The sequence below is a fragment of the Lineus longissimus genome, chromosome 12 (assembly GCF_910592395.1).
Source record: "Lineus longissimus chromosome 12, tnLinLong1.2, whole genome shotgun sequence".
Taxonomy (NCBI): domain Eukaryota; kingdom Metazoa; phylum Nemertea; class Pilidiophora; order Heteronemertea; family Lineidae; genus Lineus; species Lineus longissimus.
In genome coordinates, this window is record NC_088319.1 from 6,708,517 (window position 1) to 6,726,171 (window position 17,655).

General features: G+C 44.8%; 9 non-coding genes across 9 annotated transcripts; all 9 read right to left on the bottom strand.

Annotated features, from left to right (window-relative positions):
• Nucleotides 1-7,338: 7,338 nt before the first annotated feature.
• On the bottom strand, nt 7,339-7,525 carry LOC135497437 (U2 spliceosomal RNA). Its single transcript, XR_010448844.1, has one exon. It is a non-coding gene; the product is annotated as a U2 spliceosomal RNA (small nuclear RNA).
• A 474-nt stretch (nt 7,526-7,999) lies between these two features.
• Nucleotides 8,000-8,164, bottom strand: LOC135497536 (U1 spliceosomal RNA). The gene has a single exon (XR_010448927.1). It is a non-coding gene; the product is annotated as a U1 spliceosomal RNA (small nuclear RNA).
• Nucleotides 8,165-8,594: 430 nt separating this feature from the next.
• On the bottom strand, nt 8,595-8,759 carry LOC135497537 (U1 spliceosomal RNA). The gene has a single exon (XR_010448928.1). It is a non-coding gene; the product is annotated as a U1 spliceosomal RNA (small nuclear RNA).
• Nucleotides 8,760-9,189: 430 nt separating this feature from the next.
• Nucleotides 9,190-9,354, bottom strand: LOC135497538 (U1 spliceosomal RNA). The gene has a single exon (XR_010448929.1). It is a non-coding gene; the product is annotated as a U1 spliceosomal RNA (small nuclear RNA).
• A 430-nt stretch (nt 9,355-9,784) lies between these two features.
• On the bottom strand, nt 9,785-9,949 carry LOC135497540 (U1 spliceosomal RNA). Its single transcript, XR_010448931.1, has one exon. It is a non-coding gene; the product is annotated as a U1 spliceosomal RNA (small nuclear RNA).
• A 430-nt stretch (nt 9,950-10,379) lies between these two features.
• LOC135497430 (U1 spliceosomal RNA) lies at nt 10,380-10,544 on the bottom strand. Its single transcript, XR_010448837.1, has one exon. It is a non-coding gene; the product is annotated as a U1 spliceosomal RNA (small nuclear RNA).
• Nucleotides 10,545-13,497: 2,953 nt separating this feature from the next.
• LOC135497541 (U1 spliceosomal RNA) lies at nt 13,498-13,662 on the bottom strand. Its single transcript, XR_010448932.1, has one exon. It is a non-coding gene; the product is annotated as a U1 spliceosomal RNA (small nuclear RNA).
• A 430-nt stretch (nt 13,663-14,092) lies between these two features.
• LOC135497432 (U1 spliceosomal RNA) lies at nt 14,093-14,257 on the bottom strand. The gene has a single exon (XR_010448839.1). It is a non-coding gene; the product is annotated as a U1 spliceosomal RNA (small nuclear RNA).
• Nucleotides 14,258-17,025: 2,768 nt separating this feature from the next.
• LOC135497435 (U1 spliceosomal RNA) lies at nt 17,026-17,193 on the bottom strand. Its single transcript, XR_010448842.1, has one exon. It is a non-coding gene; the product is annotated as a U1 spliceosomal RNA (small nuclear RNA).
• Nucleotides 17,194-17,655: the final 462 nt, after the last annotated feature.

Consider the following 17,655-nt stretch of genomic DNA (forward strand, 5'->3'; position numbering starts at 1 on the left):
GCTGACCACCGTTGGTCGCCTTCTTTTCTCAACAAAAGGGAGTTGTTCTTCTTTTACCTTAAAGGAAAGGGCCCGCCAAAAAATGGGGAGTTTTGGACGGCCCGGTCAAAACCTTAGGCGGGAATAAGGTTTCATTGATAAATATAAGGAGTTTCAAGGCCCCCAAATTACTTGTAAGGTTCAATAGATACTGGCCTTTCATTGGTTTACCGTTTGCGTATCATTTACATACTCTCATCTTGAAAAATATGACAATATTTACGATCACGTTATTGATTTTTGCAACATTTTCGGTAACGCGCCCCTTGCGGATCTGTAAGGTACCATTCGGATGCTTGAAAAATGTTAGTGGCGTGGCTCCATCTGCTACAGCTGTCACCGCGCCGGTGTTAGTCTCACGTCTTGGCGTCTGCACCACCCTTGGGGAACACCTCAATGCCGTTGGCGTACTGACGAGACCAGCGTCTCTAGAGGCTCCGACATTCGCCATGAGCAGTGACAGCTAGGTCACTTGGCTGGAATGTCCCCATCTCCTCTTTATTTATGTTCATTGCCGGCAATTCTGGCAAATATCTTGAGTCGTCATGGTTGTCAAACAAGTCTTGGATAATATGCTGCTCCATTTCTTCTGTACTGTTCGGATCAGGGGCCTAGCTCTCCACCGGCCCAGAATCCACCGGCGACTCGAAATCCATACTACTATTCTCTCCATTTTCCATTTTCTCCTCTCTCCAACTCACTACTATCGCTATTGACTGCGTAACATACACTAACATTCTTTCGCTATCATTGCTAACTTCATTTACTAGAAAACTGGCCTCTTTGTAGCCGATTATGTAACCCATAGTGGAAACACCTGACAGCGCCGCCCGGCATGATACACGTGCTACTGGCATATTTATAACTCGTAGTAAATAAGGTTGTAAAAATAGGCAAATGAGATGCCGTATATGGAAACCATGACGTCACTAAGCAGTGCTTATTTCTGCTACGGGTGGCGCTGTTGCTTGCTTCTGGAGGCGCTATTCAACCTCTTTAACGTTTTTTTCCTTTAGCTTCTGGTATGACTCCTCATCATCCACAGTCACGTGCCACTCTCCATGGTGCATCTGCTGCACCCATCCTATTTTGATTGACGTATCGCCTTTCGTTGCTCCCAAGATGATGTCCTGGGCCGTAACGTAATTTCCTTTAATCAATAGAGTTAAGTCCTCCTTGTGGTGAACCACCTTCCCCGCTTTAATCTTATCCGCATAAGAAGCCATAATGAACGATCGAAAAACAAATCGGCTTGGCCTAATCTAGGTAGAGTTTACCCGCGCAGGAGCTCTGCGAAAACTTTTTTTTTTTGCAGCATAAACCCGCAGTGGGTATCTTTTATTTCACGTATCCAAACGGGCATATACAATTATTCATTTACAATTACTGTATACAGGGGTTTTACAAAAGATGTATCTATTTGTTTAAAATTTTTCATTATTTTACTGTGAGCCCGTCCGGTGCCGTCCCGACGCCCGTGCTGAAAGCCCTATTGGCGAGACAGCACTCGGCGTCGCGACGGCCCCGTCGATCCCACAGTACTCCATATGGAATTGGGGGACTACTGCGAAGCCGCCCCCGAACCGTCCCGATGCCCAGACCGACGTCATACTTTGTGTCGCCGACCCCGGCACCGAAACGGCCCGTTGCCGTCCTCACAGTACTCCCCTTACGCTCTCTGTGAACCCAGACTTAGTATTTACAAAACATACATACATATACGCCTTCCAAATAATGTCCATTGAAACTAATTTTCACTTTATAATCTTAACTGTTTACTTTTTTTGTTTTAGCACCAATGGAAGAATTAATTAACATGTGAGCACCAAGTATATACGTGTACGGAATATTCAAAACTATTGGCACCACTTATTGCATTTTGATATTTAACATTTTATTATTTTTGTTGTAGCACCAATAGAAACGGAACATTTAATTATCTGATTAAATCAATGTGGATAAAACGTGCCAGTGTAAATTGAAGGCATACTAACATAAAATAATAACATAATAACATAAAACATAAAGGTTTAAAACATAAATTAATAACATAATTCATAACTCATGTTTAAAACAATGTGCCTATAGTGCTCAATGGCAAGTATATACATATGTGCGCCCAGTGCAAGGGGTCGAGACCATCCATCTGGTCTCATTCTGACCCCTGCTTGGGAACTGGGCTAATCTAAGTCGCCAAAAAATTTTATACTATGTTTTAAAATTCACATTTCTGTGCGTGCGTTCAATTAATACCCTATATACATATATTTACAATATTTACAACTAACTATGCAAAGTGTAAAATGCAAAAAGAATGAATGAAAAAGAAAACAAGAGGGAAAAAAATATATTTTTGAAGGAAATTGAACAGTGGAATATGGCAGGTTCGAACCCGGGACCTCCCGCGTCCGAATCATGCACGTTCCCGACAGGCTAGCAAGCCGATACGCTAACGACGTGAATTTTTAAAATCGTATACCATTCCCACATTGTGGGGAATCCCCTTACAGTCTGTTTTGAACTCTGTTGTCGAATTCGTTTTGCTCATTTCGATTTTTCCCCTGCCAAAGACTGGCTCTCCCTGTCCAAATCGTGTGAATATAAATCCCCAAAACCCCCACTATTTTATCTACCCCTTTGCTATTTGCAAAAACCGGACATGTGATATTTTCCCAGGTTGGCGCTGGCCATCCTTGTATTCTTGACAAATTTGACAACGAGTTCAAAACAGGCTGTATCGTAGCGCAATCATAAAAAGCATGTTTCATGGATTCCGTCTGCATTTTACACCTCGCACAGTTCTTCTGGATATTTGGCAAATATTTAAACAAGGATTTTACAGGTAATGCTCTGTGTACAAATTTATAAAATAGTTCTTTCTCATTATTATATAAAATTTTGTTGTGCCATATGTTTTTCCATATCTTTTTCCAGTTGATATTATGCATTTTGGTACACACGGTATGTGGGATTTGAACCCCATTTTTCATAATTTTCTCATATAAAGCAGCAGCTGTGATTTTAACCCATTGTGACCTACCCATACCCAACTTTGCCGCTTTACACTGGTATAAAACCTCTTCCCACACACCGTGTCTACCAATAACTCTGTGCATATAAGTATTTTTGGCGATTTCGGGGCAGTGATGCCGCAGTGTTATGCCCGCTTTGTAAATGCCGTACCCTATCCATGGCTGTGTGACCCCCTCGTCTTGTACGTGGTAGAGTCTTTTTAACCTTTCCATGAACAGGGCCCGACATTTACTGGCTACATGCGGCATCCCTACCCCTCCATCTTCAATTGCCTGCACCATAGTGCTTCTTTTAATCAATTCCATTTTGTTTGACCATAAAAATTTAAACAATAATTTCACAAACCCGGTACAATATTTCATTGGCAATTTCATAATTCTCGCTCCGTACCATAATTTAGAAACGAGGACGGTTTTTATCACCAAAACTTTCCCTATAAAGGACAGGTGTCTATTTTCCCATAACTTTATTGTTTTCCCCACTTTTTCCATGATTTTCTTCCAATATGTCTTCCCACAAGGCCCTGCCTTGTTCCAGGGTATCCCCAAAATGTTTGAAATTTTCACTATATATTTCCTGTACTCTATAGGGATGTTTTGGTGCGAAAAACCGCCTAACAATAATATTTCTGTCTTTGATATATTTATATCAGACCCCGAGGCTTGGCCGAAATCATTGTATATGGAGAATAGAGCTCGTATACAGGGTGCTGCAATCGGGTGCGTGGCATCATCCGCAAAGGCAATGTTTTTAACCTCTTGTTTTACGTTAGGCAGCTTAATGCCCCGCACCCGTTCGTCGGAGCGCACGGCGCAGGCGAGCGGCTCCTGGCAGAGTACAAACAGCAGCGGGGACAGACTGCAGCCCTGTCTAACTGATCTGCCCACCCTGAATGTCCCTGACAGGAATCCATTCACCAGCACCCTACTCTCCGGCGCATCATACAGCACCCTCATCCATCTCATAAAATTTCGGCCAAACCTCATGGTCTCTAAACATTGAAATAGCCATTCATGAGATACTAAATCGAAGGCTTTTCGGAGGTCAACGGCCACCAGTGCACCCCCGGAGTCCGCCGCATGTTCGATGACGGTTTGAATATTGAACAGTTGATCATTGATTGATCTTTTGGGGACTCCGCATGCCTGATCCGGGTGCACTAGGTCGCCCATGACCCCCGACAGTCTCGACTTTAAAACTTTGGTGATAATCTTATAATCTACCGTTAGCAAACTTACAGGTCTATAATTTTTAATATCCCTCGGATCCCCTTTTTTGAACAAAATAGATATCACTGCCGTTTTCATCGTTCCCCCCAGTTTTTCCCGTAAAAATACATTATTTATAGTCTCTACCAAATCGTCCCCCAATAGCTCCCAGTAATACAAATAAAACTCTTTTCCTAACCCATCAATCCCCGGTGATTTTCCCGCCTTCATATTTTTTAATTCCCTCAAAACCTCCCCTGTAGATAACAAACCCTCCAATTTATTTTGTTGTTCCCCAGTTAGTTTCTTATGGATTTTTGATGCGAACCTGTCCCTAGCCACCTTTACCGTATCACCTTTCCTATATAAATTCTCGTAAAACCTTTGTACCTCTTTTAAAATTTCATCTTGTTCTTCTAAAACCTTTCCATTTTCATCCTTTAACTGATCAATAACTGTCTTTGTCCTCACTTCTACCTTGAAAAAATCAGTGGTCGGTGCTTCCCTCTCCTCTATGAATTTTGCCCCCGCCCTGACTTTTGCCCCCTCCAAATCTGCCATTTCCAATTTGCTCAATTCCCCTCTTACTTCCCCCCACCGCCTTGTAATGTCCACCCCTCTGTCCCTCTCCTTCCCCAAAAAGTCCAACTCCCTCTCCAAAGCTAAAATACCTTCCCCTCTCTCCCTGTTCACCCTCTTACCATTCCTTTTGAAGATCCCCTGTAACTTTTGTTTCCCCTTCTCCCACCACTCTATTGGACACCCAAAATTTCCCTTCCTTTTTTGCCAACCCTTCCAAAACTGTGTTACCTCCCTTACTGTCCCCTCTTCCCCTAATAGGCTATTATTAATTTTCCAAAATCCCTTTCCCATTTTCTTCTTCCCTGTACTTTCTACCGCACCCAACACACCGTAATGGTCTGTAAAAACCAGTGGGACATGATCTACCTTACCTACCTTTAAATTCGTATAAATACGGTCAATTCTGGACCTAGTTTGGCCTCTATAAAAAGTGAAACTATCTACCGTGGGATTTAAATCCCTAAATGCATCTTTAATATTTAATAAATCTATAATCTCCTGCCAAAGCTTTTTATACAAGATGTCCCCTGGTAACAAAGTCCCCGTCCCTCTATCGTTCCTTCCCGAAGCAAAATTAAAGTCCCCCCCTAAAATCCACTGTTCCCCCCTAAATTTCCTCACATACTCTTTTAGCTTTTGACAGAAGATTATAGCTTTATCGTGGTTTTTAATTGGATTCTGTGTGGGCATGTATACAGAGAGAACATGCGTGCCGGACCCCAGGCGCACATGGCATATTCTCCCCTCTAACCCCCCTGGAACCACAAACTCCCTTTCTACAGCAGTTCTGGTAATGATGGCCGCGCCTGCGTGGGCCTGGCTACTGCTATAGAAATGAAGTCCGTAGTTCCGATTAATCCATGGTCCCAAATTGTCCGGCACCACATGCACTTCCTGTATACATGCCACATCACACTTTAACCTTACTATTTTGTTTAAAACACTCGTCCTTTTTTCATATAACCCGTTCACATTCATTGAGACCACAGTTACCGCCATTAATATACAGATGAAAATAAAGAGAGGATCCATTAAATTAATGTTTGAAGGGTTTTGCAGGCACATTCCGACCCCTCCCTGGCGGGCTACGCCTCGGGCGTGGTGGCACCCCCAAGTTGGGCTTTTTGACCACCGGTGTAGTTTGATCTTTAACAGATCGGTCTTCTGGGCTTTTTTCTACCCTATCATTGCCCCTCTTGGCAGTGCCCTCACGCCGCTCTGCATCCCCGTCGGGAGTAGTCGGCCTGCTACCCGCAAAACCCTTCAAAATTCTTTCCACATTCGTTGGTGAATCTAAATCGATGCTTAGGGGTCTCGATAAGTCCCTTACTTCATTGTCACTGTCTTCTAACACTTCTTTTGCTGTTCTCAACCTATCTTGCACTTCTGTGGGCGTATCCCACACCGACTCTTCCCCTCTCCTCCTATTCTTCACCACTTTCTTCCATTCTCCCGGTTTCACGACATTCGTTTCTCCCGCGCCTCCATTTCCTTCCCCGTCACCCTTCTCCGTCTCGCCATCTTCGACACACACTCCCAACTCCTCAGACCTGCCAGCTACGTTCTCTTCTTTCCCGTCAATCGACTCCTTCTCGTTGTTCACCATGCTTCTCTCTCCTTCCTTTTCCACACTCCTCACCACACTTTTCACCCGTCTCTCTTCCTTCTCACTCTGCTCCTCTCCTACTCCTAACAGTTCTGTACATTCATATCGATAGTGCCCCTTTCTCCTACATCTATAACACGTGGATTCACCCCTTAGCTCATCTTCTTGTCCCCTGTACCATGTTCGGAATCGGTTTCCTTTGATGTATATCACCTTGGGGACCTTTGCCCCCACATTCATTATAGCCGTCACAGTTCCACTTTCAACCGTCCCGTATTCTCTTAACATCTCCCTCTTTACTGCCTTCACCAGTCCGTATTTTTGCAACCCTTCCCTCACCCATTCTACATCACACTCTCCCGGATAGTTATGGATTTTTACATAGCGACTAGTGTGGAATCTCTTAACCTCAAAGTCAATGGCCTTTTCCATCCATAACCCTACCCCGTCTACTTCTAGCACTGCAGGGGCTTCCTCCATTTGGGGGTCCCCCTTCTCGAATCTCACACTAAAGTGCCCTTGGCTTACTTTCATCACTGTTTTTATACTTTCTATGGGGATTCCCCTTTCTACCAATGCCTTCACAATCTTGTACTGTTTAATTTCACCATCGTCCTTATTAGTTCTATAGTCAACCGACCTATCGCTTCTATTAATGACTTCAATAACTTCTGCCTCATAGGCCCCATCTTGATATGCCACGGCGCCGGCATACGTCGACGCCATGACTTAAAACGTTATTTACAGTGTATGTACAGTGTATGTACACCCTAGGCGTTGGCAAGTTAAAATAATTGATGCAGAAACACAAAGGCTTAAAACTCGGTCCACACAAAGGCTCCAGCCAACTGAATAAAACGAATTGTTCACAAAAGGTCCAACTAAAACGGAATCGGTGCTGTAAAACGTCACATAGTGCTAAACGAAATCAACGAAATCAACGAAATAAATAAACGAATATGGCACGTGCTGCTCCCCGACCTGACTTGGAGTAAACTTGGAGTAAACAGATAAGAACAGATACTACACTTTGATCTTAGCCAATAGGCCGAGAGCTCTGCGAAAACACGTCCGCTCGCTACTCCTGTGCCAGGTAAGTATGCTTGATTTTCGCCACACGCGACCGTAAACATCACGGTAAATTCATCCCTCACGTGGTTTTCGAACTCGAAAGGACACAGTTTGGTTGGCAACTTCAACGTCGAATGGAACGACACACAGGAGGAGGCCTATACGCAGAGGCAAAGCTCGAGACAGCCTATGTATTCTCATGGAGGCCTTCACCGACCAATGCATGTGCTTGAATATAAGATTTCGGACACGTTATTTTCATTCATACTCGCTTGAACAGCTTCGTCGCATTACAGACGTGGTTGCGTGGTTGGGGCGCCCATCACACGACGAGTTCACGCGCACGTTCAATTGCTGCACGCGTACCAGCATTTATACCTCCCGACAATTGGCCCTTGTGATAACCCAAGGGTGTTTTCCTAGAGGGAGCAAAGAGGGTCTCTTCTTTCTTTTAGTTTGTAAGGGGATAGCGCGTACGCAGTCCCCCACTACCATAAATGCTGCACCCGAGTCACCCACATTTGGGGTGATCGCAAGGGTCAGCCCAACCGAAGTGCAATGGAAAGGCCTCGCCCTGGGAGAACGTCCTTATTGATCAACGTTAACTCCTGTGCCAGGTAAGTATGCTTGATTTTCGCCACACGCGACCGTAAACATCACGGTAAATTCATCCCTCACGTGGTTTTCGAACTCGAAAGGACACAGTTTGGTTGGCAACTTCAACGTCGAATGGAACGACACACAGGAGGAGGCCTATACGCAGAGGCAAAGCTCGAGACAGCCTATGTATTCTCATGGAGGCCTTCACCGACCAATGCATGTGCTTGAATATAAGATTTCGGACACGTTATTTTCATTCATACTCGCTTGAACAGCTTCGTCGCATTACAGACGTGGTTGCGTGGTTGGGGCGCCCATCACACGACGAGTTCACGCGCACGTTCAATTGCTGCACGCGTACCAGCATTTATACCTCCCGACAATTGGCCCTTGTGATAACCCAAGGGTGTTTTCCTAGAGGGAGCAAAGAGGGTCTCTTCTTTCTTTTAGTTTGTAAGGGGATAGCGCGTACGCAGTCCCCCACTACCATAAATGCTGCACCCGAGTCACCCACATTTGGGGTGATCGCAAGGGTCAGCCCAACCGAAGTGCAATGGAAAGGCCTCGCCCTGGGAGAACGTCCTTATTGATCAACGTTAACTCCTGTGCCAGGTAAGTATGCTTGATTTTCGCCACACGCGACCGTAAACATCACGGTAAATTCATCCCTCACGTGGTTTTCGAACTCGAAAGGACACAGTTTGGTTGGCAACTTCAACGTCGAATGGAACGACACACAGGAGGAGGCCTATACGCAGAGGCAAAGCTCGAGACAGCCTATGTATTCTCATGGAGGCCTTCACCGACCAATGCATGTGCTTGAATATAAGATTTCGGACACGTTATTTTCATTCATACTCGCTTGAACAGCTTCGTCGCATTACAGACGTGGTTGCGTGGTTGGGGCGCCCATCACACGACGAGTTCACGCGCACGTTCAATTGCTGCACGCGTACCAGCATTTATACCTCCCGACAATTGGCCCTTGTGATAACCCAAGGGTGTTTTCCTAGAGGGAGCAAAGAGGGTCTCTTCTTTCTTTTAGTTTGTAAGGGGATAGCGCGTACGCAGTCCCCCACTACCATAAATGCTGCACCCGAGTCACCCACATTTGGGGTGATCGCAAGGGTCAGCCCAACCGAAGTGCAATGGAAAGGCCTCGCCCTGGGAGAACGTCCTTATTGATCAACGTTAACTCCTGTGCCAGGTAAGTATGCTTGATTTTCGCCACACGCGACCGTAAACATCACGGTAAATTCATCCCTCACGTGGTTTTCGAACTCGAAAGGACACAGTTTGGTTGGCAACTTCAACGTCGAATGGAACGACACACAGGAGGAGGCCTATACGCAGAGGCAAAGCTCGAGACAGCCTATGTATTCTCATGGAGGCCTTCACCGACCAATGCATGTGCTTGAATATAAGATTTCGGACACGTTATTTTCATTCATACTCGCTTGAACAGCTTCGTCGCATTACAGACGTGGTTGCGTGGTTGGGGCGCCCATCACACGACGAGTTCACGCGCACGTTCAATTGCTGCACGCGTACCAGCATTTATACCTCCCGACAATTGGCCCTTGTGATAACCCAAGGGTGTTTTCCTAGAGGGAGCAAAGAGGGTCTCTTCTTTCTTTTAGTTTGTAAGGGGATAGCGCGTACGCAGTCCCCCACTACCATAAATGCTGCACCCGAGTCACCCACATTTGGGGTGATCGCAAGGGTCAGCCCAACCGAAGTGCAATGGAAAGGCCTCGCCCTGGGAGAACGTCCTTATTGATCAACGTTAACTCCTGTGCCAGGTAAGTATGCTTGATTTTCGCCACACGCGACCGTAAACATCACGGTAAATTCATCCCTCACGTGGTTTTCGAACTCGAAAGGACACAGTTTGGTTGGCAACTTCAACGTCGAATGGAACGACACACAGGAGGAGGCCTATACGCAGAGGCAAAGCTCGAGACAGCCTATGTATTCTCATGGAGGCCTTCACCGACCAATGCATGTGCTTGAATATAAGATTTCGGACACGTTATTTTCATTCATACTCGCTTGAACAGCTTCGTCGCATTACAGACGTGGTTGCGTGGTTGGGGCGCCCATCACACGACGAGTTCACGCGCACGTTCAATTGCTGCACGCGTACCAGCATTTATACCTCCCGACAATTGGCCCTTGTGATAACCCAAGGGTGTTTTCCTAGAGGGAGCAAAGAGGGTCTCTTCTTTCTTTTAGTTTGTAAGGGGATAGCGCGTACGCAGTCCCCCACTACCATAAATGCTGCACCCGAGTCACCCACATTTGGGGTGATCGCAAGGGTCAGCCCAACCGAAGTGCAATGGAAAGGCCTCGCCCTGGGAGAACGTCCTTATTGATCAACGTTAACTCCTGTGCCAGGTAAGTTTTTTTTTTTTTTTTTTTGAAAAATAATTTTATTCACAGAATAAAATTGAAAACAATAAGTGCATCTCATATACAAGCAATATCGTCACCTTTTCTAACAGATCTAAACAATCTGTCTTGTCCCCTAGTTTTTTCCAGTTTGCAAAAATACCGACTGGAAGTTTCTCCCTCTTCATGCCATTGCGCTTTAGACCTTATTTTGGTGCCTTTCGCCTCCTGTAATTCAAGTTTCTTTAATTGGTCCCTGAGGTATTGAGCTTTCACCTCTTGTTTGTTATCAGTAGCTTTATTTAGGTCGTTCAATAATTTTCTCTTGTGCTTATGGAGTTTTTTACTAATTTTCTTGGAGAATGCTCTAGATTTTTCCTTGACTTGGGATTTGAAGTAATCCCACCTTTCTAGATGATTTTCAAATTTATGTGTTCCTGATACCAGAATTTCTGATATCAGGTCTTCAACTATTGTATTATATTCATCCTTCTCCAGGAGAGAAGTGTTTAATTTCCAAACTCCTGGACCTTTGAAAATGTTGGAATTCTCAATGCTCAAAGACACACAGTCATGATCACTATGCACGAAGGGCATAATTACAGTTTCATGTACATTATGATCTAAGATGTTACAGTAAAACCTATCGATTCTACTCCACTTTCCATTGTTATCTGACCATGTTCCTTGTAATCTATCAGGATTAGCCCGCCGCCAGTAGTCGCTAAGATTAAACTGATTTTTTATCTCATCTAAAGTTATAACCCCCTCTGTGCCATAGGTTTGTGCTCCGTTTTTATCCAGCTTGACGTCTTCAACACAGTTGAAGTCTCCACCAAGAATTACATTATCATCAGCTGTAATCCACCCATTTTTTAGTTTTTCAAATAGTGGTTTCCTGTTTCTATTTGGAGCATAGACATTTAAAGCAGTGTATGTTTTTCTTTCCCATTCAAATTTTATTCGGACCATCCTCCCCTCGTTGTCTTTTTTAAAGGAATCTTTTACAATTTTCATTTTATTTGACACCAGAATGGCTACACCCCTGGCATGAGTTGTCCCATTAGACCAGAAAGATTCACTACCCCATTCTCTTCCCCAAATCTTATTGTCATAATCAGTTTCGGCGTGGGTTTCCTGTAGGAACATAACGTCAAATTTGTTATCTTTTATCCAATTAAAAGTTGCCGATCTTTTATCTGAGTCAACACTCCTTAACCCAGCTGTGTTAAGAGTGCCAGTTTTAAATTTTGGGGTACTCATTGTGAGTAGAAATAGCAATATAAATAACAGTATCCTATACATTACTACAATGGAAAGTGAAGGAGATTTACAATACATTGATAAATACATTACTTATAAGTTAGGAAGCCAAGCTTCTTCTGTGATTTCTTTTCTTCTTTCATCTTCTTCTTTTCCTCTTTCGTTGGTGTGGCATCCAGGGGTCTTTTAGATGGTCCACCAATTTGAAGTGATAAAGGTGAGTGCATGTAATGCAATGGCTGTTGCACTGGCTGAACGAGAGTCCCTATGCCCTGGGTCCCTATGTGCTGAGGCTGAGGCGGAGCAGCGTCTGCCTCCTCTTCCGCTTTCTTTTCATCGATAACCAGTCGCTCCCCCTCCTCGTCATCACTGTCCTCGATTTCACCTTCCTCCTGTTGTTGGCTTTCTTCCGATTTTTTATCTGGCTTGGCCCAGACTACCTTGTCAGGACATCGAGAGGACTTGTGGCCCTCTTTGCCACAGGTCCCGCACGGTGCCATACATTCTCTGGCCAAGTGCCCTTTCTCGTTGCAGTTTCTGCATCTCAACTCATTTTTACAGTTCTTTGCCAGGTGGCCCTTTTCTAAACACTTGTTACATTTGGCTTTCTCGCATTTCGCGGCTACGTGCCCGAAACCTTTGCAAATGTTGCAGCTTACAGGCTGCCCTGTGTAAATAACTTGGACATTTGCACCGTCTCCTCTCACCATGATGTAATTGGGAATGTGTTCCTTAATGAACATCCTGATCATCCTCGTTCCGGTCTTTATAGTGGGTGCCTGTTTGTAGACGTTTTCCTTTAGACCAACGACCTCGCCGTATGTTTCAAGTGTTCTTATTAAGTCATTATTATCTCCTGATGCAGGGTAGTAGAGGATGCTGACCACCGTTGGTCGCCTTCTTTTCTCAACAAAAGGGAGTTGTTCTTCTTTTACCTTAACGTTTTTTTCCTTTAGCTTCTGGTATGACTCCTCATCATCCACAGTCACGTGCCACTCTCCATGGTGCATCTGCTGCACCCATCCTATTTTGATTGACGTATCGCCTTTCGTTGCTCCCAAGATGATGTCCTGGGCCGTAACGTAATTTCCTTTAATCAATAGAGTTAAGTCCTCCTTGTGGTGAACCACCTTCCCCGCTTTAATCTTATCCGCATAAGAAGCCATAATGAACGATCGAAAAACAAATCGGCTTGGCCTAATCTAGGTAGAGTTTACCCGCGCAGGAGCTCTGCGAAAACACGTCCGCTCGCTACTCCTGTGCCAGGTAAGTATGCTTGATTTTCGCCACACGCGACCGTAAACATCACGGTAAATTCATCCCTCACGTGGTTTTCGAACTCGAAAGGACACAGTTTGGTTGGCAACTTCAACGTCGAATGGAACGACACACAGGAGGAGGCCTATACGCAGAGGCAAAGCTCGAGACAGCCTATGTATTCTCATGGAGGCCTTCACCGACCAATGCATGTGCTTGAATATAAGATTTCGGACACGTTATTTTCATTCATACTCGCTTGAACAGCTTCGTCGCATTACAGACGTGGTTGCGTGGTTGGGGCGCCCATCACACGACGAGTTCACGCGCACGTTCAATTGCTGCACGCGTACCAGCATTTATACCTCCCGACAATTGGCCCTTGTGATAACCCAAGGGTGTTTTCCTAGAGGGAGCAAAGAGGGTCTCTTCTTTCTTTTAGTTTGTAAGGGGATAGCGCGTACGCAGTCCCCCACTACCATAAATGCTGCACCCGAGTCACCCACATTTGGGGTGATCGCAAGGGTCAGCCCAACCGAAGTGCAATGGAAAGGCCTCGCCCTGGGAGAACGTCCTTATTGATCAACGTTAACTCCTGTGCCAGGTAAGTATGCTTGATTTTCGCCACACGCGACCGTAAACATCACGGTAAATTCATCCCTCACGTGGTTTTCGAACTCGAAAGGACACAGTTTGGTTGGCAACTTCAACGTCGAATGGAACGACACACAGGAGGAGGCCTATACGCAGAGGCAAAGCTCGAGACAGCCTATGTATTCTCATGGAGGCCTTCACCGACCAATGCATGTGCTTGAATATAAGATTTCGGACACGTTATTTTCATTCATACTCGCTTGAACAGCTTCGTCGCATTACAGACGTGGTTGCGTGGTTGGGGCGCCCATCACACGACGAGTTCACGCGCACGTTCAATTGCTGCACGCGTACCAGCATTTATACCTCCCGACAATTGGCCCTTGTGATAACCCAAGGGTGTTTTCCTAGAGGGAGCAAAGAGGGTCTCTTCTTTCTTTTAGTTTGTAAGGGGATAGCGCGTACGCAGTCCCCCACTACCATAAATGCTGCACCCGAGTCACCCACATTTGGGGTGATCGCAAGGGTCAGCCCAACCGAAGTGCAATGGAAAGGCCTCGCCCTGGGAGAACGTCCTTATTGATCAACGTTAACTCCTGTGCCAGGTAAGTTTTTTTTTTTTTTTTGAAAAATAATTTTATTCACAGAATAAAATTGAAAACAATAAGTGCATCTCATATACAAGCAATATAACTCTGGCTACAAATACACCAGGGTTCCTACATAGTTCTTACATATTTCTATTTTTAAATAGTCAGTTCTAATAAATGACTATATCAAGTTCGCCATTTCACCCTTGCGGGGTACTTTGGTTTAATTATAAAAATCAGTTCAGTAAGTGACTATATTCTCCCTTTTCGCCGTGAGGTTACTCAGGTTATTTCCGGAAGTAAAACAATCTATTATTTGGCTATCCCTATACATATGTTGGTTTATAATTAGTCGGCAGCCTGCCTTTGATGATTGGTATTTATCTTCCATTATTTTGGAAGATTAATTACGAAGCCAAATACATAGGCCTAAATGCTGAGCCTACTACTACATATAATATACAGACAGGTTTATACGAAAATGTTAAGCATACACTTTTATTCCAAACTGTGTTCAAACAGGTGGAGTTATGAAATTCACTTAATGGTGAATTCGGTTTTGCCATTTTCAACCTTGGCTATAGCATTATTAATGCACCATAACTTTCTATCAAACTTGTGTGAATACAATTGCCTTGCCATGTTGGCTTTAACTATTGAAACGAATTTCCCTTTCATATCTATTCTCTTATCATGGAACCTGATGTTATTTCGATATTGCCAAATCACGTATTTGGCTACAGACATTTAAAGCAGTGTATGTTTTTCCTTCCCATTCAAATTTTATTCGGACCATCCTCCCCTCGTTGTCTTTTTTAAAGGAATCTTTTACAATTTTCATTTTATTTGACACCAGAATGGCTACACCCCTGGCATGAGTTGTCCCATTAGACCAGAAAGATTCACTACCCCATTCTCTTCCCCAAATCTTATTGTCATAATCAGTTTCGGCGTGGGTTTCCTGTAGGAACATAACGTCAAATTTGTTATCTTTTATCCAATTAAAAGTTGCCGATCTTTTATCTGAGTCAACACTCCTTAACCCAGCTGTGTTAAGAGTGCCAGTTTTAAATTTTGGGGTACTCATTGTGAGTAGAAATAGCAATATAAATAACAGTATCCTATACATTACTACAATGGAAAGTGAAGGAGATTTACAATACATTGATAAATACATTACTTATAAGTTAGGAAGCCAAGCTTCTTCTGTGATTTCTTTTCTTCTTTCATCTTCTTCTTTTCCTCTTTCGTTGGTGTGGCATCCAGGGGTCTTTTAGATGGTCCACCAATTTGAAGTGATAAAGGTGAGTGCATGTAATGCAATGGCTGTTGCACTGGCTGAACGAGAGTCCCTATGCCCTGGGTCCCTATGTGCTGAGGCTGAGGCGGAGCAGCGTCTGCCTCCTCTTCCGCTTTCTTTTCATCGATAACCAGTCGCTCCCCCTCCTCGTCATCACTGTCCTCGATTTCACCTTCCTCCTGTTGTTGGCTTTCTTCCGATTTTTTATCTGGCTTGGCCCAGACTACCTTGTCAGGACATCGAGAGGACTTGTGGCCCTCTTTGCCACAGGTCCCGCACGGTGCCATACATTCTCTGGCCAAGTGCCCTTTCTCGTTGCAGTTTCTGCATCTCAACTCATTTTTACAGTTCTTTGCCAGGTGGCCCTTTTCTAAACACTTGTTACATTTGGCTTTCTCGCATTTCGCGGCTACGTGCCCGAAACCTTTGCAAATGTTGCAGCTTACAGGCTGCCCTGTGTAAATAACTTGGACATTTGCACCGTCTCCTCTCACCATGATGTAATTGGGAATGTGTTCCTTAATGAACATCCTGATCATCCTCGTTCCGGTCTTTATAGTGGGTGCCTGTTTGTAGACGTTTTCCTTTAGACCAACGACCTCGCCGTATGTTTCAAGTGTTCTTATTAAGTCATTATTATCTCCTGATGCAGGGTAGTAGAGGATGCTGACCACCGTTGGTCGCCTTCTTTTCTCAACAAAAGGGAGTTGTTCTTCTTTTACCTTAACGTTTTTTTCCTTTAGCTTCTGGTATGACTCCTCATCATCCACAGTCACGTGCCACTCTCCATGGTGCATCTGCTGCACCCATCCTATTTTGATTGACGTATCGCCTTTCGTTGCTCCCAAGATGATGTCCTGGGCCGTAACGTAATTTCCTTTAATCAATAGAGTTAAGTCCTCCTTGTGGTGAACCACCTTCCCCGATTTAATCTTATCCGCATAAGAAGCCATAATGAACGATCGAAAAACAAATCGGCTTGGCCTAATCTAGGTAGAGTTTACCCGCGCAGGAGCTCTGCGAAAACACGTCCGCTCGCTACTCCTGTGCCAGGTAAGTATGCTTGATTTTCGCCACACGCGACCGTAAACATCACGGTAAATTCATCCCTCACGTGGTTTTCGAACTCGAAAGGACACAGTTTGGTTGGCAACTTCAACGTCGAATGGAACGACACACAGGAGGAGGCCTATACGCAGAGGCAAAGCTCGAGACAGCCTATGTATTCTCATGGAGGCCTTCACCGACCAATGCATGTGCTTGAATATAAGATTTCGGACACGTTATTTTCATTCATACTCGCTTGAACAGCTTCGTCGCATTACAGACGTGGTTGCGTGGTTGGGGCGCCCATCACACGACGAGTTCACGCGCACGTTCAATTGCTGCACGCGTACCAGCATTTATACCTCCCGACAATTGGCCCTTGTGATAACCCAAGGGTGTTTTCCTAGAGGGAGCAAAGAGGGTCTCTTCTTTCTTTTAGTTTGTAAGGGGATAGCGCGTACGCAGTCCCCCACTACCATAAATGCTGCACCCGAGTCACCCACATTTGGGGTGATCGCAAGGGTCAGCCCAACCGAAGTGCAATGGAAAGGCCTCGCCCTGGGAGAACGTCCTTATTTTTTTTTGCAGCATAAACCCGCAGTGGGTATCTTTTATTTCACGTATCCAAACGGGCATATACAATTATTCATTTACAATTACTGTATACAGGGGTTTTACAAAAGATGTATCTATTTGTTTAAAATTTTTCATTATTTTACTGTGAGCCCGTCCGGTGCCGTCCCGACGCCCGTGCTGAAAGCCCTATTGGCGAGACAGCACTCGGCGTCGCGACGGCCCCGTCGATCCCACAGTACTCCATATGGAATTGGGGGACTACTGCGAAGCCGCCCCCGAACCGTCCCGATGCCCAGACCGACGTCATACTTTGTGTCGCCGACCCCGGCACCGAAACGGCCCGTTGCCGTCCTCACAGTACTCCCCTTACGCTCTCTGTGAACCCAGACTTAGTATTTACAAAACATACATACATATACGCCTTCCAAATAATGTCCATTGAAACTAATTTTCACTTTATAATCTTAACTGTTTACTTTTTTTGTTTTAGCACCAATG